At 33.5% G+C, this 27,111-nt stretch overlaps 1 protein-coding gene across 2 annotated transcripts in view; it reads right to left on the bottom strand.

Moving 5' to 3' along the window:
• LOC113517083 (protein muscleblind) overlaps positions 1-27,111 on the bottom strand; it is a 210,883-nt gene that overhangs the window by 130,291 nt on the left and 53,481 nt on the right. Inside the window, exon 1 of one of the 2 annotated variants that reach the window (XM_052901919.1) lies at positions 22,070-22,251. The exons of the other annotated variant lie outside the window; for it this stretch is intronic. The gene's annotated coding sequence lies outside the window, so the exon portion shown is untranslated. Of the gene's footprint in view, positions 1-22,069; positions 22,252-27,111 lie in introns of those variants that run through there. 2 annotated transcript variants of the gene reach the window in all.

The raw sequence follows: 27,111 nt of genomic DNA, 5'->3' as shown, positions 1-27,111 counted from the left end.
TTACCTATTCTATTGTTTATTAATAGATCAATGTAAACATTTTTGTGATATTCAATCTAAAGAAACTATTGATGGAGCTATTATAAATGAATATGTTCATTTACCATGATGGCTGTATTAATCTATGAGTACATAAAATTTTAATCGCGACTTTTTCAAAGGATAACTGTTTTACGAGTCACATTTTGAAAAAATCGGCAAAGGTATTTTTATCGGGCCGTATATCTTCGCTAATGACTGTTTTAATGATGGTAATGTTACAATATAATCTTCAATTTTATGGATTTCGATACTTCGGAGTAAAAATTCTGTATTTGTAATTTCAACCGCCAGCGATGTTAATAATGAGACTGTACAAAATTCGTCTATAAGCGACGATTATAACTTTCCATCAGGTGAGTCATTAGCTGTTTTGAGATTTTATGTTGTATAAAAAATCTTACTATCAAATACCTAACGCCTCCCTGAAATTTGTAGCATTATCAACATATTTATAACATTAGGATCCTTTTTGTTCGTTAAAAATGGTGGTTTTACTTTTTCTACATTTCACCACAAACGGAAACTGACGTCTACCGCTCAGCGTATACGAAATGTGAAACGTTTTTCATATAATAATGTGAGGCAAGGTTTTAATTTGTATGTCCGCAATAGGGCAGGTTGGAGGTATTGTTTCGTTGGAACCAGTTTCGTGCATATGATGTGGCGCAGCAACTGTCTTATTGCTCTATTTGTTATGACGTCGTTTTGTGTTGCAGGAAATTAGCTCGTACTGACGGCGCGATTATTTTTCATATTTTCAAGTCTCATCCGGTTTAGAAGACTATAGAAATAAAAAAATATTGCTATTCGTTGGTAAGTAAATTACTTGCACTTCTTTGTAATAATTGGTTTAGATTTATAGGAAAAGAAAGAAACTATTTAGATAGAAATTCTGTCGGGGAATCGTTTAAAAACGGCTGGACTGATTCGGCTAATTTATTTTATAAACTTTTTAGAAAAAATAATACCTGCTTAATCTAACAAAATCCAACACGCAATATATAATCATATATACACACATGCATATTAACTTGTATCATTGTATACATACACAAAATAGTATACAGACGTCATTCATAGGCAATATTAAAAATATGAAATATAATAAAAAACTATACCAAATTATATATAGAAGCAATAAAGGATTTAGTATGTAAGCACTTAATGCATTATGTATGGCTTTTTCTTTTGTGTTGTAGTCTGACCTCCTCCAATTTCGTAATATTAGTATTGAGAAATAAGTAAATTTGTAAAATTGGTATTATAAATTTATTTATTAGATCTGCCGAATATAGTCCCGTGCTAATCAAGGGGGAAATTGTAAATTGAACGAGATTTTTAAGAGGCGTGTTACACGATATTTTTGTTAATTTTACAACGATTTTAGGGATTCTTGTTAGCATCAATACTTCCGTATTTGTTTCATTATAATCGAGATCTGTATTTTGTAGAAAATAAATTATATTTTAGCAGAGGGATATTCTGTATAAAATCGCCTTGATGCGTGGTTATTTCTGTCTCAATCAATTTTCTGTTGTAGAGCAACTGTTATTAAGTAGCTGTGTTTAGATTTGAAGAACGGAATATAGTATTGAAATTACAGCAGCATTCAGTGGCCTAACACCGTAATCCTCAATAATTAGAAACCCACAAGTAACCCAGAGTATCACGGGCATCCCGGTATATTTGTCTGTAGTGTTGTTCACATCTATGACGTGTAATCACTTTCCATCAGGCTTTCATGACGGTCCACGTCAGATTGTTTGCACTTGCAAATTGAATAAAAAAAAAAATATCTGACTTGTCTAGATATCTGGTTACTTTCCAAGACGTCATTGGTTATGAGCGAATCACCTTGCGTGGGCCAAGGTGGTTAGTAAGTGAATGTAAAATGGGCGATTGTGGCACGAATTTTATCGAATATACACACGTAAGATCTTGTTATTGTCAGCAAAATCTTAGTAATAAAAGCAACGAAACTAATCGAACGTCTGTGTCTGATAATGTCATGGTCTTACGTCATTTATTTGTCCGTTCGAAGGAGTCAGTATGCAGATTGCATGTTTATCTGAGTTTCGGTTTGGCGATAATGCATATGATTTTAATGAGTTTCGGCAGTTATTAGTATTTGCATATTCGTATTATTACTTACATATAAAATATAATTTACATATAATATACCTGTTTAAGTAATTTATAATACTTATTTACTAAATAAATACTTTAATAATAACGTAAAGCGAAACCAGTGATATAATTGTTAAACAATAGAAATATTTCTTTCAATGAACACAACTTCGATATTCCGCTTAGCGTCAACAATCAACACTAGAATGAGAAGCGATTAGCTCAGATTAATTTGTTGACGTAACGGAGCAAGTAACCTAAATAGTAACTATGCGTAACACAGTTCAAGCAAAATTTTAGTTTTGATTGCATAACGATTTCACGAAAGTAGAATAGCTATAAATACATACAAAGTAGAAATCAACCTTTTGTCAATAGAAAATCTCATTACTTCAGTATACTGTAGGTATGTTTGGAACTGGATCTAGATAAGCCAAACCTCAGATAGGTACAAGTGTAAACATGTACGTATGTAGTATATGTATAGCGAGTGACATATAGAGAGGCTGTGAACTTGAGCACAAAGCTACCCGCACTCGGACTAAAGTAGTCGAGGCATACAAGCACATACAGGCGATGTTATCAGGTTAATAAAGGTAGGTTTAGAACCAATACTTGCAATGTACCTTTTCACTTAAGATTTATGATATAGAATATGTAAATATATATACATATTTGTCTTATTAGCGGGCATGGACTTCTTCCTAAAAGAAGAGGTTGAAGTCTATTATTGTCAAACGAATTTTGGGAGTATCGTGCTTAATTCTCTTTGTAAGAACTAATCTTACAAAATTCGAAAAATATATATAATATAATTATTAAATCCTCAAAATGGAATCCAATTACTTATTGTCTTAAAAAAATCTGTATCATTATCGTACTGCACACTTCTAAGAACAAAATAATTGAAAACAGGTCAATATTCCCCCAACGATACTAATAATAGGGTTACTTTCCCTTACACTTGCAAAAAGCTTCAAAGAAAGATAGGAAATTGACGATTTTAAGTTGCAATATCACGTTAAAATAACCCTTCGACGGATGTGAGTCATTACGAGGCTACCAGGAAATGTCATTAAATTTTCACGATGGCGTTTTATGTTACCCGCGCTGCTGGTTTCGCTACTTCATGCATATTTATCAAAATAACGTTGCCGATTGAAAGGTTGCATATAAACAACACGCGCGGAATTGCCGAACAGTGGATCAAATCTGCGAGATTGAAGTTTACCGCTGGAGTTTCGAGGGTGTAGTTTCGCTCACGGTAGTAGTTGCATTTTGGTCGTCGGTCGTTGTCCGGTAGTCATTAGCAAACGCACCCCCTACGGAGGGTCGGACCAGTTCCGCGAACACCGTGTAGCGGTGGTGACTCAGGACACGAACGGGGAAATACCGATCGCCCACTCGATAACCACTTTCGATCCGATATGATTGCGTTGCTTGTGCAGTATTGATCGCTGCAGTTAAATTACTCTGTGGAAAATTAACCAGCCGATAGTATAAGCGGTTTTTAGCACGAAACTCTGCTCGGCTCTATTATTACGTTACAGTCATAAGCGGTGGAAAAGGTTACAAGGGGAAGATGTTAACAGCTAACAGCTCTACTAAGGTAATATGGTTTTCCACGTTGCATGCATTTGCCTGGACTGTTTTATTCGAATAGAAATTTAGTTTAGATTTATGACGTAAGAGTGTTACATAATACGGAAACAGGTTGGTTACTGATCAATACGAAGCTATAATAATAATCGTTACTGATTATTTTATAGTTTTATATTGATAAATGGCATAAAAGTTAGATGATTATACACTTTAGACTGTAGGCATGATGAGTATTGTGGATAATAGATATTGTGGGTGTCAAAGATTATTTTGTTATATTCATATGTGACGTGATGACGCTGGTTAATGTTTTTCAGGGTTGGCAAAGCACGCTTAATGGCCCTAGTATTGCAGGCGTTCATAGGCTACGGTAACCGCTAAATATCAGGTGGGCCGCATGGTTTTTTGCCACCTGTAGTATAAAAAAAATTATTATAACTTCAAACCAAGTGAGCCGTCTGATTATTAGCTATTTTCAGAATCATAAAAGAAAGATGAGGTTGTTGTCATTTTATACTTCTTTTTGTAATTTTATCATATTAATTGAATAATTTAAAATCTCTGCAAAAAATGTATATAAAATTTTGTAATAAAATTAAAATTTGAAAACAATACGGGAGTAAACTATATCGATTATTAAACGAATTATCAAAATCAAATCAGAATCAGAATTACAACCTTATTTTGTATAAATCATTTAAAAGTACTAATATTGTAAGCAGGTAAACATAAAACCGTTTTACTGAGAAGCTCAACAGCTCAACGAGTTCACATTATCGGATTAGAGCTCGTGAACACTACGGCTACTTACAGGCTAGAAAGCGATCTATTTTATAAGTACTTATTTACACACTTTAACCTCTTGTAAAAATATGTTTTCAACTTGTCTTTACGGTTACATTGAAAGAAACAATATTGTTATGGGAACTATATGAGATATTTATCACATCATAGGCCAATAGTTTGTTAGTTATTTGAGTTACTGACGTACTAGTCTTACTGTTCAATCTAGGAAATAATCTATCCATGTACCTAATTCAATTCCGATCAAAGTGATTGAAAGTAATCCAAACATTTTTACGGTGAGCTAGCTGAACTTATACCATCAGCGCAGCCACGTTTACCACTCAATTTTCACCTAATAAAAAAAAACCTTTTAAATTTGCAGTTAATATCAGTTGTGTTAGGCTTTGCCTGCATCGTCATCACCATCATGTCAGCTTTTAACTGTCCACTACTGAACGTAAGCCTCCCCCTTGGGGGGTTTTGCCAGTAGTTGTCACGCTTGGCAGGCGGATTGGCAACCACAGTTAGGCTTTAAGAGATGTTTTAAGAGGGACGCCGCTATCCATCCCTCGGTCTCTCTCTCTTAGTCGCCCTAATACGACACCTACAGGAAAGGAAGGGATGGCCTATTCTTACCGGGACCACAAGACCATTTCTGCCATTTTGCCCATATAAATTAAGATAATAATACTGTAGAATATTTTATTTTTTATTTTATTTATAATATAGTATACTCGTGTTTGTGAAGGTACAAAATTTATTTTAAATCAGTTTCAGCCTGATTCAGTAACAAATATCTTAATTCACATTTAAGATTTCACGAATTAAGATTAAACCAAAAGTCCAGGCATACCAGACCAATTCAGGCGTATATATTTAGTAGATTAGAACGCGTGGGAAAATATTTGCCAGAGGGACTTTCCTTTTTATGTTCGACTGAAAAATCCGTATCTACAAACTATCAAAATATTTATCTTAAAGCATATTTTCAACCGACTTCAAAAGGTTTTTAATTCTGTTGTATTTGATTTTATGTTTGTTACCTCATAACTTCGTCAGTTGTAAATCGATTTGGGAAATTCTGTTGTTTTCTTATATGAAAGGATATACTTACAGATTAGTCCCAAAAAAATTTGATCAAAATCGGTTCAGTAATTTAGTTTTTAAATCAAAATAACTGGTTTTGCCACAATTTATTTCGGTTTTTTTTGTAGAATATAATCTTAATTATCTTAGCTAATTATATAAAAGTAAATGCCCATAATTTGTTATTATTTGGTATAAAAATCAGAAATAGAAGTAGATTGTCTACATTTAATTATTCTAAAATAGAAACCGTTAGCAGTCAGTTTCTTATCTCACAGGGGACTTTGGAAATAGGGATTATAAACATATTTATTAACATATGTACATTTATTACTTTTAATATTTTTTTTATAACACAGGGGGCAAACTTGCGGGCAGCTCACCCGATGGTAAATGACTACCGCCGCCTATGATTACCCGCAACACTAGAGGCATTGAAGGTGTGCTGCCGGCTTTTTAAAAAGGAATATGCTCTTTTCTACAAGGTTATGATGTCGTATCGGTTCGGAAATACTGCTGGTGGAAGTTGATTTCAAATAGTAGTTGTGCGTGGAAAAAAGTGCCTCGAAAAACGCACGGTAGAGGACCGCTACTCATCCAGATGGTTTGTTTATTTTGCTTGCTAAACGCTGCGGAATTCTCAGATTCACACGGCGAGTATTCTACTCACGTTAAGATTATAAATAAGGCTTTTAAATCCAGAACAAAATGTTAGTTTCAATAAATAAAATATATATATATCAAATCTTTTCTCTAAATATTATAAAATGTGAAAGCGAGTTTGTTATTTATTATCTTTTGGGGCGTTCAAACAGTTTAACCGAGTGTGACGAAAGTTAGTATACACTTGCTAATTGAGATGGAAAAGGCCAAACAATGTTTTTCATCCCAGTCAATCAATTTGACAGAATCACGGTTAATAATTAGTATATTATAAACTTGAGTGAATGATATACAGTTTGTAAGATAAATTATCGAAAAATAATTAAGTGGGTATTTAACATTGGCACAGAATATTTGAATGATAAATGTGTTATGGTACAGTAAAAGTGGCTTATTATCTATGATACTCTTACTTTAGTGCATAGTATCTTCTGTACAGTCGAAGTAAAAGTGAAATTAGCTACTTTCCCTAGCCGCGAAATAGGAGCGGCCGTGTCATTGTGTGGTCCCTGGGGAGAAGCAAGCGGACGCTGTCCACGGCAGGTGGCGTGCGCTGCCCGCGAATTTCCATAATTGGCGAAAAAAGTTAGCATTTCATACAACATTTTTTTCATTGTGTCAAAACTCCCATGGGCCTGAATAAAACAGAGGCTCGGTGCGAGAGGAGTTGGTTCTAATTTCAACTGACGAGCCGTTTGTACGTTGACTGAGGTGATACTCTATATGGCACGGCTTGTATATTATGTGAGTACAGAAATATTTATCTAGGAAAAAAGGTTATAAATACTTTATGTATACATGTCATTGTCTAAAGCGCGTGACTATCTGTGGATACTGGAAATAGAGCATATGGCGGGCAGGTGTCGAAATCAGAATTAAAGATAACCAACGAGTTTTAATTCATACATATGGGCAGCTGTTAATTCTATTAAAATTCAATTATGGACGCACAATCTAAAATTGATGCAATATACTATATAATATAGCCCAAATTAGTTTTGTACTACATTTGGGTCATCGGTTTATCTCGTGATTGAGTAATAAATACTACAAGAATTTAGATAGAGTTAACACTGAATGGTAAGGTACCTTTTTGAAGTAATTTAAAGATATTTTAATAAGTAATACATGTTTCTTGTATAACAATAAATCCGAGCAAAAATGCAAGAATCGATACGACTTATATATTTAGCTTGTCCCTATTTACAAAGTATGCTAGGTAACATAGTTGAATTACAGATCAAAAATTGTTACTATGTTGAATTAGGCGATTTATAAATTTACTTCTTATAATTTGCATAAGAACTGTTTCGTTACATTTTCAATAAATACACACAAACTTAAGAACATTATGCAACTTTCAGTGAAAGTAAATAAGGTGTTCAGGATGAACAAGAAAACTTTTCTCATCCAATTTGTCGCACCTCATACTTTTATTTTCTCGGATATACCTTTCAGGCTTATTACGCTGCAATACAGACCGAAAAGTAAGAAAATTGCTTGATCCGTAGCATTGTAAAAGTGTCGTGCTCTCATAAAACTCCCACATATTTCACGACAAATAAACTTCTCATCCTATGAAATTTTCTTCCCTGGAAGCAGTTCACTGCAGGTAATATTTCAAAACATGTGTCATTCATAACTTTCGCGTTCGCAATGTCTGTCGATGGAGCCCGGGCGAAAAGGTCTCAATAATATATTTTTCGTGAGCCCGTCCCGTGTTCCCCGCGAGCCAGGTACGTTTTACGGCCGCGCAAGGGAAAATAAACGAAAAATAAAATAAAAGTCAAAATGGCCGACATAAAACTATTTGCCGGAATATACCGCGCACAAAAAGTTTCCAAAACGTATTGCGGACAGATATTGTTGCGTAAAATAAAATTCGTTCCTCTGATATGATAGAAGATAACTGCAGACTCGGTTACGACATAGATAGCGAATATGAAAATACATGAATATTTAAATTAGGGAAGCGGTGATAGTTTGAACTGGCCTCGATTTTTATTCCTGGAACACTGAGTCGACTCTACGTTTATGTCGGAGTTTGGTGGTTAAACTTAAACTTTAAAATTACCTAAACTCGATGCATTCCATACGTAAGTACCTAGTGAAGATACAGATTTTGAAACAATAAATGTACTGTCTGTTTGCAGTTATACTAGATATTTAACGTTATTTATCGTAGACAAATTCGGTGAATTGTTTAACGGAACATGTTTATTATATGTTAATATTACTATATATTATTTTATTCTTTTAGTCCTCCTCCTTTTAGTTTACCTTCATATTATATATTATGAAGGTAAACTAAAAGGGATAAAAAATAAAAGATGAGGCCATTCTAAAGCGGGCTGTAATATTACTAGCAAACCTTATAAACAAGTGACAACCGTAAACTAAAACACTTGGCTATCTATAGCGTAATCATCTGAAAGTTGACATTAATTACACACTAGTTGTAAATTAATAACAAACACATCTTTGTAAAGTGGTATGTCAATTATGCAAATAAAGATTTTAAAGTTACAATTATGTTCACGTCACCGAGTTATCTTTGTCACATTATTTAGGGCTGACGCGGTATGTTTTGCTCTTCAATTGACCCCTATTAGCCGTTATACTTATTCTTGTTTTACGCCTTTTAAAAATTCCTTTAACTCTTACCTAAATATTATTGGCTTTCTTTTAGAAATGTTCGTGACTTACCGATATTGATAAGGATAAAGGCGTTAAATTACCTGTAACAAAATACAAGTTAAAATTAAACTGAATCACGTTGGCCTAGGTTGAGATTTACTGTATCATGAAAGCATTAGACAGTTTTATGGCGTATGTTGGAACGTCGACAACAATGAGTGGCTTGGCTACCTCATAAAATATGTACTAAACAAGTCATGTAAGTACCTTGCTATTGTGCGAGATTCAATCACTTCGCAATCCGCATACTATGTGAACTAAGGTTACGACTCTACTGTGATGTATTGTGACTACACTTACAATCTTATTAGTGTTTATAGAGACAACAATAAAACATAACGATATCTTTTTGTTAATTCTGTACTCAGCAATATTTTTTTATTACCAGGAATGGTTAGAAAACTGGCGATTTAAAAATGGTAAATTACTACCTGTACACGTGTAAAACATCGAAGTGAAAACAATTTTCGATGATTAGCGGCTACTGAACTAAGGTATTGGTCAATTTACATTAGGTTTTTATATGCACCATAAGGAATAACAATATAACGTATATAGCTATTTTATAAATCTTCATCATCATCATCATCATCAGATCAGCCGCTAACTGTTCATTGCTGAACATAGGCCTCCCCCTATTGGGAGGTTTTGTCAGTAGTTACTACGCATGGCAGGCAGATTGGCAACCGCAGATAGGCTTTGGCGATGCTTGAATCGCTCAACAATTATTTTACAAATAAGTAGCATTAATACGAATGTTAATATAGATAAATAAATTAGAAACGTTCCTAAGATTCTTATAAAAAATAAAACAAAATAGAATTCGGAGAGGTAAATGTATGGTGGCTATATAAGTTATACTTATATAAACAAAAAACTTTAGTATCAATAATAAAGGAAGCGAAACTGCTTACGAACACTACTATTGCGTGACACAAGATTTTTCTCCAGTCGAAGTTTGTGGTTGGTCCCGGAAGTATTAAAGGCATTAAACCTTGACCCAATGGTACAGGTATAATGTAAAAGACAATGAACGCACGAAAGCGTATGTAGTTCGACCACTCAAAATTTATTGCCTCCAATAAAATAAGTAAAATACACGATAGATTTCAGTATTGCAATATATATACTTCCATAATGGTAACAGTCGACAAATATCTCTACTTTGAAAGGGGTTATAGATTTAAGCATATTTAATTAATTTTTAGAAATATAATAAGAAGTTAACAATAAATACCTAAAAACATTCATTTTTCCATTGGCCGCTTAAGGTACCCGAAAAATTTTACAATTTATGTCATTTGCAATTGTGAAAGGTTTTCCTGAATGTCTATTATAATAATACATTGTTCTGACTTTTGGGATAGCCAATTTCAGTCAGAGAATTAGTTTTGTATTGTGAACTCGACCTCAGAAGGTATTCTCGGACTAAATCGTAGAGATTTATTATGGCGCGTCAAACACTTTAATAATTACTGACACGAAGTCCCAACAGACGTACCCATCAAAACGTACCTACCTGCTGCTATTGTATTCCCAACTCGGAAATACTATTGTTATATTAAATTGTATGAGAAATATGTAAACAAGGGTTTTTTTTGTTGTAATGTGAATATATACATCAAGTGTACCTTGATTTTTCCTCGGCGTTATACGAATAATATTTGGCATCTTTACTAAAAAAAAATGTAACATTAATATAATTTTGTCAATGATGTTCTTGGGGGAAGTCTGATTTTTGTTTTTTATTATATCTATTTCTTTTTTAAAATTGCACCGTTATTTTTATTATGTTTGGCAAGGTAAATGTTTAGTGTGGTAATGCAGCAATATTTAATCGATCCAATATTAATTTTTTAGTATTTTTGAATTTTTTTTTCGATATTTTTGTTAATTGGTTTGTTCTGGTGGAATAGTCTTATGAATAGCTGTCGCATCTCTATAGGAATCTTCATTCAAAATGTTTTAAATAATATTAAGGATAGTGGGATTTTTTAATGTCACATGTTTTATGTACACTTACACACGTAGTTACTGTGTACAGTGTCGGTGTCAGAGAGCAAGTCGGAAGCCAGCTTTGCTGAAAACGGGCGCGGCGACGTCAGCGCGCAATGAGTGACATGTCCTTCCGCCGAGCTCTCTATACGTTTCTACCACTATCTAGTTACATCATGTTTGCGCTAAAGGCCTGTTTCACAAAACTTAAAAAAAAAAATTGTAACTGATCAGATTTTATCGTAAAGCACTAAAAGTTTTTGAGACTTTTAGTACAAAATCAAACTTCAGACCGTTTCGGTAAAATAAAATCATGCAAAGTTGCCATGGCATTATTGTTTCAAATTACCATTAACGCTTAGAAAGGGAAAGCAAACACTTTCATATATTTTATAATATGTACAGCGACGCTCTCGTATTCGTATAAAATGAAAGTCGTGTCGCAAGTCCTACGCTCTAATAAATATGGAGCTCGAATGCGACCCTAATCGGGAAGGCAAAACGGCAACAATGCAAACAGGCGTGGTATCAAATTGTCGAGCATGCAAACACATTAAAGGGTGCCAAGCAAACTGCTCCTAATGATTATCCATACATTGGGCGTGGACGCGTAAAAAAGAAAGCGTAAATAAATAAGATTATGTTTATTTCACTGGTCTTTGTTTTAGCAACGGACGGCAGCTGGACGGCGGGAAATGTCGCTTATCTGACGCCGCACCTTTTGTCGGTAGGCGTTGACCCAATTCGAGTGTCACTCGCCCGCGAGCGCGCTAACATCGTCCCTAGACAGATGATTCGGATACCAACTGCCTCTTGAATGGACAACAGCTCACTTAACCTCGTACCAGTATCTTGACAGCCGTACAACTTTCGATCAGATTTATTTGGACTAACAACATTATGATGTTGGGGTATCTCTGAAAAAATATAAGTTACAAAAAAAAAGTTATAAAAAATTTTGTTAATTATTTCATAAACGAAATAATTAACGTTCTTTTTTTTTATTATGCCAAGCTATGGCATAATAAAAAAAAAGAACGTTAATTTTGCATAAATATATACAATAGTACGTAAACTCGATGTTAATTTGAGGTGAAACGAAGTTGGACGGCGCGCATTTGCAAAATGGTGCGGCATATTCACGCGATTAAAACAGCGAGGCCGATCGCCGGCGCGATAGGTCGCGGGGTCAAAAATAGCGAGGGCCGTACCTGGCGCCACCCCGCGCCGCTCAATGTCAACTTTCAATCACGGGGCGGCGGAAGGAAGCGGCCGGCTCGTGCGCCGCTAAGGCGGCGGCAGAGGCCCCTGCAATACCGCACAACACCGCAATTATTACTTTGCCCTTTTTTACGACGCCGCGCCTCCCCAGTCTCCTTGTCGTTTACATTCTGTCAAGTTAAGCCTCTCGATGCCGAGTGCACCCTGACAAACTATTGACATTCCCTGTTCTATGCTTGACATTTATATACTTGGCTCAGAAACATAAATTGTAGATTGAAAAAACCATATTAATAAACTATTAATTTGTATCCAAATTAAACCACTCAATAAGTTGTTTGTAATTATATACATAAAACACTATGTCGATTGGAAATGCAGTTTTTTATATAAGTTTGTTGAGTTTATTAAAATGTATGTTTTATGTAAAAAAAATTTATTATGCATTCTGATTTTGTTTTTGGTTTTATTTTTTTTTTTATCTTTTGTACATGTATCTTTTTTATCTTTTTTTCACATTGCTTTTGTGTCTTTTGTTTGTGTGCTGTAAGTTATGCAAATAAATTATCTATCTATCTATCTATCTATGTACTATTAAATTAAAATGTTATAGTATAAACTGGAAGATAAAACTTTATTACTTTTTTCTTTAACCTTTTTGTCCTCTTTGTTTATATAGCTGCGGGCAAAGCCTCTCCGTGCCAACAGCCGCTTTGTCAAGCGCCGAGTGACATTAGCTCGACCCACTGTCAGATAATTTGGAAACCAAATAAAATAATTCTAGTTTCTATTTCTTCTGTTTTTCCAAATCGGAATTAAATAAAGCCATTATGAAAACTACGCAATGACCATTGTAAAAAATATTGTGTTGTTAAATTATTCGAATGAGAACTTCGGTAGCGAAATAATATACTGATGTTTTATGAAATCTACTTCTATAGTTATTGATTTATAAATAAATAAATAATAATAAATATATACGGACAAATCACACAGATTGAGCTAGCCCCAAAGTAAGTTCGAGACTTGTGTTATGGGATACTAACTCAACGGTACTATATTTATAATAGATACATATATATAGATAAACATCCAAGACCCAGGACAATCAGGATATTTATACTTATTATTATTTCATTTAACAGAGAAAACTGTTTTCGATATCAATATTGATTAAAGTATATTGATTATGTGTATGTTACCCCAAATTCGATAAAGTTTCTCCTGTGAACATCTTCATCAATATGTCAATTAGTGCTCACAATGAGCAGGCCAGCACAGGTGTCTCGTGCCCGAGCCGTTTGCCAGCCCATTAAGCAAATAACGGGTCCGCAGGATAAACTTGGAGGCAGTAAAGTTTATTAATGGCTCGATTACAAGCTCGACCCGAGGTGGAAAGAAGTGCTATCAATCAGTCAGGTGCGCGACGGCAGCGGCACCTACCCCCTCAGTAACGCTAATAACAAAATTCCGACGCCCCTGTTTGTTTCTCCAGAAAGGGGTGAAGATGAATATCCGAGTGCGTTACCATCGGTTAGTCGTTTCGGTTGTAAAAGAAGTAATCTTTTAATTTCAAATATTTAAAAACAAATACTCTATGTGGGAGTAAATATTTTGGAAATTTATATAATTAGTTATGAGCGAAATAGATGACAATGCATTTCAATAATGAATTTAAACAACTGAATTAGAACAGACAGAAATTAAAGACAGCTCTGACAGTATGTTAAGCATGTTATCATAGTGTTTATAATAGGTGATTAAGAGAAGGCCGAAAGTGGTGCCAGAATAGGCAAACCAAAGGCAGTAGAGCGCGGCTCGCCGCTGTCCGAATGGCTCAATTACAGTTAATTCGCAGCGCACACACATTCTGGGCGAGGTGTATGCATGTGCGGCGTTCGCATTAATGTATGTAAATGCATGCGACCGGCCACGGCCCCCCGCTGGCGTTCACAATATTGCGACATTAAACGGAATATGGTCGACGAGACGGATATTTTCGACAAAAGTCGACATTTGCAAACGTTATGCACCCACTCATGTGCATTTAACAGCATTTTCGAATAACATCAATCGGTGTTTTAAAGACGCACGATACTACACATTGCTGAATATGAAAATGAAAACACGGAAACATTTATTTAAATACTCGTTCGATGATTCAGTTTCAGTTTTCTTTATTGTAATTTGAAAATAGCATATGTCTTCTGAGCATAACGTTGTTTGACTGTGTTCGATATGGTATATAATACTACTAAACCTATTTGATCCAGTATTCTCACTCTTGCTTGTAAAGAACGAGAGCTAATTATTCTGTGCTGCAAAACATTCCTAAAATTGTTAAATATAATTTTGCTATATACATATTAATAAATAAATATAGTTAATGCTGATGAAATAAAAAAAATCAAGACAGTATACGAGTAGTTAAATAAAGATGTTATGAAATGTAAATGTTACTGGATAGTCAAATAAAAAATATCGAGATTTACAAAACTGTGGTGTAATGTTGTGCAGATAACAACCCTAATTCTATCATTTTAGCTAATACTATCAGCAATTTGTACAATATGTTACTAACACGTGGTACAAATTGCTGTGTTCTTTTGAAAGTTTGTCCATGGAATATACTGTAGTAGAACAAAAGATAACGTATACCTTATATTTTCTAACTATCATAAGTACTTTGATAAATGAAATGGTGTACCATTTCATTTATCAAAGTACTTATTATTAATAGCCATTAACTGTCCACTGCTGCACATGGGTTTTCTACCAAAGGGAGGTGGGGGGTTACCAGCAGTTACTTCGCTTAGTAGGCGGGTTGGCAACTACAGTTAGGCTTTGGGACGCTGCTGCTCATTTTTTGACCATTAAGTTCCTTAGTTACCTCATACAACACCCATGGGAAAGGAAGGGGTCGTATAATAATGCAGAATAATTCTTTGACGTTTCACAATGAAATCGATATTTGAATTTTTTTGGACGACCGGGTCTCATGGCGTCAATGGGATGTTATTCTATAGTTTTAGCACGAAATCATACAATTGTCAATTATATACTATAAGTTAAAAAATGTATAAATTTTAAAGGAGTACAAACTCTTGAATTTTATCATAATGGTAATCGTTTATATGGAATATGTATCACCACCAAGGAGCCTATCAAACTACTATCAGCACCTGTTGCATAATAGTACACTAGCATAACTGAAAAAAGCAATATTTGGTCATTTTTATTACCCACTGCCTTCTCTTTTTTTTTCAAATAAATAACTTCCATTCTATTCTACATCTGGTAGACATATTGAGATTCTCATTTGCATTTTTTTTTAAATATATGTAAGTTATTTATCGTGTGGTCGCGGCATAGAATAGATCACCCCTTTCTTTCCCGTGGATGTCATAAGAGGCCCTTCGTCGCCTCTTAATGGACGAAGAATGGGCAGTAGCGTCTCTCTTAAAACATCTTTAAGGCCTAACTGCGATTATCAACCCGCCTCGCAAGCGTAGCATCTACTGGCAAACTGTCAACAGTGAACAATTAACGACCGATGTGGTATGACATATACGTTGAATTTATGAATAAAAATTTTTGTATTGTGCGAAAATCAAATCCGCAACCACTGGATGTCGAGACAATGTCAAACCATTATATCACCACAGGACATATAATGTAGATGCGTGCTAATGGTCGGTTCCTTGGGTCACGTTCTCATTAAATTATTCCTTGACTCGCTCGGAGACAAGACAGGCTTCCAGTTTTAATACCACTCCAAAGTTTGAAGGCCACTTTTCAGTTCTAATCAGTTGTAAAATTTTCCTACTGATCAAGGGGAAGGTACCTACTTACCTAATAATATGTCGAAAAGTTATCACAAGAATAAGGCGCGTTGTTCATGGCATAGCTATCGAACGCTTGATGCACGGTACGCCTGAAAATCTATAATAAAATCTTGTCCGAAATTTTAAAGCCGAAGAAAAACTTTATATCAAAACTACGAAAAAAATGTTAAAGTAGTAGGAAAGAATCGTCAAGCGAAGTTTACAGATTATTACATAAAGTATGTACATAAGGAATCAAAACGGACAGTATTTTCGCTAAATATATTTAGCGGTAAATGAGATATATATCCACACTATCTTAGGGTGGTGAGGAATAGTTAAAATTGTATCTGGTTATGTTGTCACAATAAAAATAATAAAATTAACAAACAAACCTCAGTTTACTGGTTACATACAAAAACCACCAACGAAACGTCTGACGCCTTCGTGTCACTGTATGCAAGTTTCATGACGCTTGCCCTGATGTACGTCATATGTCGGGCTACATTCTCTTTGATCGAGTACTACCTAGACACGATGCTTCGTTGTTCTTTAAAAATTTGGAACTATGAATTGTATTTGTAACTTTATCATTAGGTCTGATTATAACTAGTAAAAGGACTGATGACAGATAGATAATAAAAAGGAAAAAAAATAAATAAATTGTAACTAAATATCTCAATTCAATTCTTTGGCCAATTTACGAAACAAACTTTTCTAAATAGGCTCGAGTTCGCTATCTTATATTCTAGTCTACGCACATATTTTAGTCTAGAACCAATCAGAAAATTCATATTTCTTTATGTAAAAAAAATATTTGAATGCGTCCGATATAATCGTGGGTATTGAGAACTTCAAAGAATGCATTGGTGTTGATTCTGAAGCGCACTTCCCCAATTTCATGTCTTATACATTTCTCGTATTGCAGTTTAATGTTAGATAATAATGTTATATTAAGGTTTCTCTAGGCTCGGCAACACGCACGTGACACCCTTAGTGTTGCAGGCGTCTATAGTGATCGTTTACCATCAGACAGGTTACAGCCTGCTTGTTTGCCACTTTTGTAGTATAAAAAAAATATTACAAATTATTACTCTATGCATTAAATCTATCTATCGGTACCTATAAAATAGTTTGTTCTAACTATGAACACACAGGCCAAACCAATTTTTTTTAAAGGAGAATTACGGCAAAATGTTTGGACAACAGTTAGGTTATAATATTATTAAATGGGAACTATTTTACATTTAGTTCATGGTGTTCACGTCTATACTACAATAATTTCCTAAAACTAGGTCCAAATTAAAATTTTCGTTGTAGAGGTGTGTTGACCTCAGTGATAGAATATTGGCAGTACCTTTTAAGGAGACACTTTAATACCATAAGCTATATAAGCTGCACAGCGTCAGCTAGGCTACTGTACAGAGGACAGTAGGTCTAAGTGTAGCAGAATACTGGTTATCCGCCTAGCTAGGTATAGGTACGGTTTTAATTCAGTACTTCAAACGAAAAGTTAAACGGAACCCTTATAATCCTATAAGACCTTTTGGTGTATCTGTAGAAATCCATTTTTCTTGGAAACAACGATTAGAAGAATCAAATTATGTCTATTAAATTGTAATGCTTTACATGGCTTTTCAGCAGTTTGCAAATTGGAATGATTTCGTTATTTGAATAATTAGTAATATATGTATTCGAATAATTTTATTCATTAGTAAATTAAACTAAACACATCTAATAAAAAAAAAAAAGCTTGTTCTTTTCTTCTATTTACTACTCTAAGTATAATTGGTAGTAAATACACGACTAAAAGACAAACATCTTCTTATAATAGTTTTAAAAACATAAAGAGTAATTGAAATTAATTAACTATTTACTTAATATTCATTTTTTTTTATAGCTGACGAATATCTCATCATAAATCATACCGATGAGTGCCGGAATAGACTTGTGTCTGAAATCGAAACTTCACTCCATCAAGTTTCGATCTGGGGTGAACAAAATCTTGTCCAATTTAACCCCAAAAAGACACAAGTCTGCGCGTTTACCGCAAAAAAAAAACGCCGTTTGTCGTATCTCCTCACTTTCAGACATTTTGATAAAAGACGTCCAGTTTTGCGGTCATCTGGAGGAGAATAATTAATAGCTTCCAAAAAGTTCGTAGTGCTCAATAGGGTGAGACGATATTTCATTTTATTATTTACCGTTTGAAATTATATAAATGTTGAAGTCAGGCCGCATATGGAATACTGTTCTCACCTGTGGGCAGGAGCACAGTACCAACTCCTTCCGTTAGACTCATTCAAAGTCGGGCGGCTCGAATTATCGATAGTCAACGCCTTACTGTCCGACTTGACCCATTGAAACTGCGCAGAGATGTTGCGTCTCTGTGCATCTTCTACCGAATTTATCATGGGGAGTGTTCTGAGGAATTGTTCGGATTGATACCTGCTGCTGATTTTCACCACCGTACAACCCGCCACAAACTAAAGTTTCATCCCAATCATCTGGACGAGTGGCAGTCTTCCACCGTGCGTTTTTCAAGGCACTTTCTTCCACGCACAACCATTCTTTGGAATCAACTTCCAGCAGCAGTATTTCCGAACCGATACGACAACATAACCTTCAAGAAAAATATATTCCTTTTTAAAAGGCCGGCAGCACACCTGCAATGCCGCTGGTGTTGTGGGTGATCATGGGCGGCGGTTTACTTACCATCAGGTGAGCCGCATGCTCGTTTGACCCCTGTGTTGTAAAAAAAAAAAATATCTACAGTTGCTAATTTTTACTAAATATAGTAAATTAGCAACAATATTGACCAAAAGTCTCGATCGATTCGAGCGGTCGGCTCGACTAGCGAAGGATTTAGCGATTAGAGGAAACTAAAATTAGTAGTCGAATGATTTTCAGATACATTTTCAATAATTCGAATTAATTGCTCAATCGAATAATAATTAATCGTATTAGTAAATTCGTATGTAAAGCTTTTTTTTTTATTATTTAAAGTTTTTAAATTAATAAATGTTGAACGTTGCCCCAGATGTTTTAGATTAGATGTGGCGAGGTTCATGATCTGCCACATTTTGTGACTCAAAAAGCAGACGATCTAGCTACTTGATAGATAGTCGACCTGCTGGGTCAACAGACTTCCTTTCATTCTTACTTATCATTTCCTTACTCGTGTCTCGGCAGCTTATACTGACAGTGCAAGCAAAAAAACAACAACAAGATATATGAGGTATGTTAAGTAGCGTAATGAGGCTTGTAATAATATTTAGTAAAACTTTAGTGATGTTCTTAGTGTCGATGTTTATAAAAATTTTTTATTTACACAAGGAATTCTAGCTTGAGAACCAGATGATCGCCTGGCAATTTTTTTTTAACTTACCATTAATAAAATACACATAATATTTGTCGATTTAAGCATTGTAAACGTTATTTATAGCAATTTTAATTTTATACCTGAATTATATGTAATAAAAATACTTTACTCGATGATTTTTTATGGTCTAAAATTGTCAAAAACATGGGTGAAAATTAGCAGAACGAGACCTGAAAAAATGGCAATTTATGAGAAACTAATTTTTTTCTAATCACACCATAACATAAAGATATAAATCCATGAGAAATAAATAATGTAGACTTTATGCTTTCACGTTACATCGAAATTTTTAAATGATAATCTCGAATTTTATATATTTAAAATATATTAATATTTCTTTTAAGATTCTGCATTTTAAAGTGAGTTAACTAGTTGTGAACCAGCACATTCATCCTATATATTAAATTATAAACAATATAAACACATAAATATTTATATTACATGAGAAGAAATACTTTACAATTCAAATTGAAAAAAAAAAAAAAAATATTCACCTTATCTAGGTAATATTGAATCAAATTACTTGCAACACTAAATAGGGTGTTTAGTTTTGTTTTAAAAATAGGTATATGAATCAGATAAATATAAATTTTGGATGATTGTTTTCTGACACGTTTTTGACACTCAATGCTTCACTCAATACATACACACGATAGTTGTCTGAGAAGCATCGCAAAATTTCCTCTATGCTTGTCATTTCCTTGAAAGTGTACTTAAAGACAAGGAATTCCATACCACAACTCTAAATTCTATTTTTAAATGGATATTAAAAGTATTTATTGTGTATTAGTTATTTTATATCAATGCAAAATAGGGCTTTAAAATTTAACCATAGATTAAAAATGTTTTTCGGATTTTCTTTATTCATTCAATCATATCACTGTCAGCCAAATAAAAATATAACGGGTATTAATTTTCCATATTTTGTATTTTCATTTTTTATAAGCTAAAACAATAGTTTTCTAGATTTAAATGCCAAAATTGTTCCAGATAATGCAATGGTAACCCCGCCTGCGCTGTCGGTATACACTGGCGAGGCACAAGTGAGATGATAAGTGAAGATGAAGCAGATCTGTTAACTTATCGTAACAAATTCACCAATGAAGCAATAACGATAGTTTCCAGGAGGAACCGCGAGGAGGTCGACCTGATAAAGTATATTGCTAGTAATAGGGTTGCTAATCCCCATTACTAACAATTTCTCCCCCAGAGCGTAGTGATTGACATTATAGTGTTCGATACATTTATCGATATTTAAGTTCGAGTTTAATTGTTTCCATGTTTAAATCCGTCAGAATTTTGGGTTAGAATCTACCTGAATTTTATAATAAATATGAATATAATTTAGATTATGGAAATATAATAAAGAATCCAATTAATGAAAATTTTTAAGTTATTACAATTGCGCGGGCGAATATATCTAATATACCTATCTAAATAACTATACCGAGTTGTACATTAATGCCAATACTATCTAATCCTTAGGTTGAAAGACTGACTAGACTGTCATGTAGACATGTAAATTAATGCAAAATTTAATTCATTATCATTTAGTGAATTTAATATTTTTATTCACGATGATATTACCTGTGACAAATCACACCCAGTGATTTTATTTCGCAATGACTTAACGTCGCTCTCTATATTATTTGCAAATGAAAGTAAGAGCTAGCCTATTCGCTATTAATAGACTTTAAGGCTGTGTGACAAAATCTTAATTTGTTTACTCGGTATCTCCAGTTCACTTCACTACTAACAGAGCGCACCTGATAACTCCCTAATAAATCCGAACGCAGCGACTATCTGTGATATCACTATGGTGATTTATAGCAACTTTTATAGAGCGACGTGTGATTTCCTGTAGCTAATGAAATTTGATTTGTGATATGTGAAATATTCAAGTGTCTCCATACAAAACAAATAATATTATCCATCTCTTTGTATATAAATATTTCTGCAATGCTCCAATTTAATTTGAGACAGGCATAGGATCTCAGTGGTAAATATTAATTATGTGAAATGGCGAATTAAACATTTTAGTAACTTTTTAGAATCAGCATTTTTAGTTAGGCAACACTCCCGCGCACACACTATCACACTATTTCTTGAAAATCATGCCATGCACAACGAGTACCTCAGTACGTAATACTTAGATATATAACGTGATTTTCGGCTGTATTGCGCAAAATATATGCACCTATAGTATGACCGGATGTATAGAAACTAACGCCCCCTATGGACATCTGAGCCTCCGAAGCAACGTCATTGTTTTATCAAGCAGCATTGTCATGGTGATTCATTTACGTCAACAATATAAACGTATTACTTTGCACTCTTAACTCGACATCGTATTGTAACACATGCAAATAACTAAAAATAATATCTACAAACGTGTCACATTACAAAAACACGATAAAAAGTACCATGCATAATCATAATGGAAAAATTACAAGAGAAAGTGTTATATTTAAAATAAAACACTGTAAATAAGAAATAATTCGTATGTCACCAGATTCACTGTGTATAGTTACCTACGAATCTAGCTATACAAATCATCTAAATGACTAAAAAGACTGAAATTGAGCATCGTACGTGATGTTAGAGAGGTTATGTCCGCGACAAACAAAAATATTAAGGCGTTTACCTCGTTTCTTCAGCTTTCCAAGAGTCAATATCACTGTAATACCGCACAGTTTCTTTCACATCAATGCAATATTATAAATTTTATTCAAAATATAGGTTTGCATCACAGAAATAACAAAATAAAACGGAAAACATTAAAAGCGGACAAGAAGCGCGACACGAAACAGCAAGCTAAGCAGCAGCTGACTACGAGCGACCGTACGGTATAACTTTGTGACGGGGTATTATGTAGAGTTTGTTTTTAAAAATGTTTCCTCTACAATGAAAATTTTTATATTTTTATACATTTTATCTATGTTATATTATCAGATATATTATTTACTTATTTTTGTTACTATTTTTATGCAGTAATATTGGGTCAGTTCGTATTAAATAAACAAAAATAAATATCAGCATATTATACCATAAATGTGCAATATAATTATATTGTACTTTATAAAAAAATTCAAACAATACAATTAATACTGAATCCAAAATCATACATAAAACAATTCCCCTCTTAAAGACGTTCTTACAAGGTTTGCTGGATAGCTGCGCAACGTGGAGGAGTGGTGTGGGCGCGCACCGGCGTCGACGACGTTGCCCTCTAGCGGGCATATTGTGAGTTATCGATTCTCTGCGTGCCGCTGCCTTCCATTGGCTCCGTTCAGTAATTGGTTTATGTTGCTCGTTCGTAACATGAATTCAAATTTAGCGCGCTCAGGGGCTCTCAAATGAACAAAGTAGAGTGTTTGCACAAAGGAAATTACCCGTTTCGGATAATAAAATCTACTACTAGTACATATAATAAACGGTTTAAAAGGTGCTTTGTATATCTTTTCTTTTTATGCATTTTTATAATAATGATCGTAATTTTATAAACAAAATTATTTTAGTGGATATGTATGAGTCTGTCTTAATGTTCACGATTCTGCGTTTCAAATTAAAATACTTTAAATTTTTCAATCTAGTATTTAAGAAATATTATCGTCATTCAGCTTCATGGTACTGCTCATGTCTATAGGCGACGGTTACCGCTTTCCATCAGGTGAGCCGTCAGCTCGTTTGCCATTTTATGTTGCATAAAAGAAAACCTTAACAAAATATTTTATTACAAAAAGTCGTCACTTTTAGGAATCCGTACCAAAAAGGTACAAAGGAACCTTATGGTGTCATTTTCTTTGACCGTTCTTCCGTCCGTCTGTCATAACACTATCTCGGCAACTGTCCTATCATCATTGAAAAAATATTTTTATTTGCCGACAGGTCCAAGCGGAGTAGGTACTCTAAATTTCAAAATAGTACAAGTCCATAAGTCCATATTATATGAAAGAGGTTAATTGGTACATTTTAAAACTAATTTTTATTATTTACTATTATATTTTTTTATATTTATAATAGAAAAATAGAATGGAACGAAGGTAAATTTCAACCTACTTCAAAAAGAAAGAAGTTCTCGATTCGGTTTTTTTATGTTATAATTCCCGTCTGTAATAAACCGATTTTTAAAAAATCCTTTATATTTAAAAGATTAATCTCATAGAATTTTTTTAAAACCGGTTTAGTAGTAAACTACTGTTCAGTAAAAACTAGAACTTTTAAAGTCTGGTTATGCAATATTTGAAATCAGTTATTTTCTATGTAAAATAATTAATTTAGAGATAAATTTTTAGAGTTGCAAGAACTCAAAACATGTAAGAATATTGCGAAATTATGATAATCTGCTGTGCAGTTCTGACATAGAACGGGCCACCCTTCCTTTTCCGTGAGTGTTGTAAAAGGTAACGAAGGGAACTTAACAGTATAGGGATTGGCAACAGCATCCATCTTAAAACATTACTAAAGCTTGGCTACGGTTGCCAGTCCGTATGCCAAGCGGCAGATGGTTTTTTTTTTGATAGGTGAAAATGGTATGATAACCCCGCCTGCGCTAACGGGATACGCTGGCGGAGCACCAGTGAAGGGTGATAGATGAGAATGAAAACAGGTCAGTTAGCCCATCATGATAAATTCATCACGAATTAACCATGATAGTTTCCAGAGGAAACCGCGAGGAGGTCGACCTGGTTGGGTATATTGCTAGCAATGGGATTCTCAGTCTCCATTACTAACAATCCCTTTCCCCCAGCGGCAGATGGTTGGGACTGGCAATACCTCCCTTATGACGGAGACCTATATTCAGCAGAGTTAAAGGCTGATATCTGTCCATCCGATTCTGTCGTCGTATTTTAACTACGAATATAACTACGAATACGAGTAGATAATGACTGTCATCAAATGGAATGAACTGTATAAATTAACATATTTCAAATCTTATAGATTTGTTAACATTGTTCATGCAATATATATATATATATATATATATATATATATATATATATATATATATATATATATATATATATATATATATATATATATATATATATATTCAATGTATTTTAAATTTTGCATGCCAAATTGTGACGAAATTTGTGGACTTAACCTATTATTATTACTGTATTATAGATTATTTAAAATATAAACATAATTTTATAAAATGATTTGATATAAGGATTTGACATTAAGAAATTACAAAATTAGAAATTTTGTTATTTCAATATAATAAAACCAAATACAATTTAGTATTTGCATACCCCTATGGGGTGCTGCATGTTATGTACTTACTCATATATGTAACACCTTATTTCACTTTGTTGCATGAACAAGCAAATAAATACGTTTTGATTTGATTTGAAAAAAGATTTTAATATAAAGACAATCGAAAAATAATAATTTATAGCTAAGTTAAAGTTCAAGATATTAAATGGAAAAATCTATCATGTTAATAAAAATAAAAAAAAATTATAGATTAATATTTTCATTAATTCCATTATAAATCGAAACGTAATTTTTATATAATAACTTCTTGTATTTTAAGTATGTATGTAAGTAATTATATATGTATATATATATTTATAGAGATATTTGTATTTATTAGTAATTAAAAATATATATTTAAAAATTATATATACATATTTGTTAATATTTAACGAACTTCAAAAAGAGGAAGGGTCTCAATTAAATTATATATATAATTTTAGTTAATAACTTACGGTGTTATGTGGTAACAAATATAAAAAAATACAACCGAATTAAAAATATCCTGTTTTTAAAGTCGGTTAAAAATGAACATAATTTTTGTCGTGCCCCCAATCAAACTATTTATAATTACTCATCTCCTTTCAAAGGTTGCCTATGAGGCCGCCCACTGTTTTCTCAGTGTGATCTTATCTTGTATTTGTTTGTGTTTATGATAATAGTCAACATTTTTGTAAGAAACAATAAAGCGTGTCTATCTATTACGTGACTAGGATACATTGATTGACCGGAAACGACTGATAAAAACTAGTGTATTTCTTTCTCTATTCCAAATAATTACACATAGTGTATTACCATAATTTCGTCACGATACGAGGTAATAAAAAAATCAAACAAAGTCGCTTTCACATGTATAAAATTATAGAATGGAGGATATTTACCTGCTTGAACTAGATATAACTTCAACAGATTATTGCTTGCTAAATTCGAATTCGTGCCCTGATATTTAACATGAAAGTAGAGTTCAGTATAAAACTGAAAACTGTCCAGTTTGCTCCGTACTAGTTTCGATAGGTCTGCCAGAAAAATAATTCCGGCTTATATCTAATGTTATGGGTACGGAATTTAAATAAAATATGCATATTTACTACATGTAATATCTACTGTACCATCTGCACCTTTATAGGTACACATGGTTAACTTTACAATTATATTATATAAAAAAAAAATACTAGACGATGTGTATTCATAGAAGATATTAAATAAAGGGACTTAATAAGAAAAATAGAAGCCAAAATCATATTTTCTAGATTTTTTTTATCGTTTGTTTGTCTACGGCATCATGCAAAATGTATTACAGTAAAGTGGATGCAACATTTACAGTGAATGGTTGAAGTTAGAATCTGGTATATGCTTTATCTTGACAAGCTACCTAGGAGCGGATTAATTGGCTTTTCTAATTAGAAAATTCACATGTAAAAAGTAGAAAAAAAAACTAGTGCACCAGAGGGAGACTTTGTACAAAAGTCGTTTGCTTGGGCACCTATGTCCCATTCGTGTTTCAACTATGAAGAACTTGCGTTTGCATGGCTGTGTTTCGATTTGAAGAGTGAGATATGGTAGTGAATTTACAGGGTACAGATAAATTACACCTGAGTCCATAGGAATGGCAACGCATGGAGGGAATCATGGGCGAAACAGTATACTCTGTTATGCCCATGGTACTGCTGATGTCTATAGGCGACGGTTACCATTTTTCATCAAGTGGGCCGCCAGCTTGTTTGCCATTCTTAGTTGCATAAAAAAATATTAATAAATATAATTAATAGTAATAATATTACGATAAATAGACAGGATGAAGCATTCTTTTAAAGAAGTATTCCTTTAGTAAAACTTACGAATCTCACAAAGAATCATTCAAGTAAAAAATTCTGATACAGATGTCAACTGAAAATTCATTACAAATTTTTTTGTCATTTTTGATTTACATTTCTTTGAAAATAACTTATTATTAGTACTACATAAGTATCGCAATGTAAATTAGGAATTCAGTATGTCGGACAAGTATCTAAATTCTCATATGAAAATAAAATTATTAAACCCATGTTGACACGTACGGAAATATCCTTAACAACATTATGCATTAAGTGAGATTTGCGAGGGGATACACGACAAAAGGTATTCGACTTTATTTAAATCTAATAACCGAAGCAATGTTTTCAAAAGGGGTGAAAGAAGGAAGGGAAGGTTTCAGTGTGAGACGAGCCGTGGGTCTACCGATATATGCTTAAATAATATTTCGTTTTGTTTCATAAATTGCCAGTCAATTGATTAGCACATTACTACTAAGAGATGGGTAGCCGATGATAGGATGAACTAAATTATTAAATTTATTTTTGCTGATAATATAATGTTTCTGTTTACTCTGTACTAGAATTTTTCCAACATATCGCTTTCATAATATAGTAACTCATTTGAGTGTTA

This window comes from Galleria mellonella, unplaced genomic scaffold, assembly GCF_026898425.1.
Source record: "Galleria mellonella isolate WM207_F2 unplaced genomic scaffold, CSIRO_AGI_GalMel_v1 utg83, whole genome shotgun sequence".
Lineage (NCBI taxonomy): Eukaryota > Metazoa > Arthropoda > Insecta > Lepidoptera > Pyralidae > Galleria > Galleria mellonella.
This window is presented reverse-complemented; position numbering and strand designations above follow the sequence as displayed.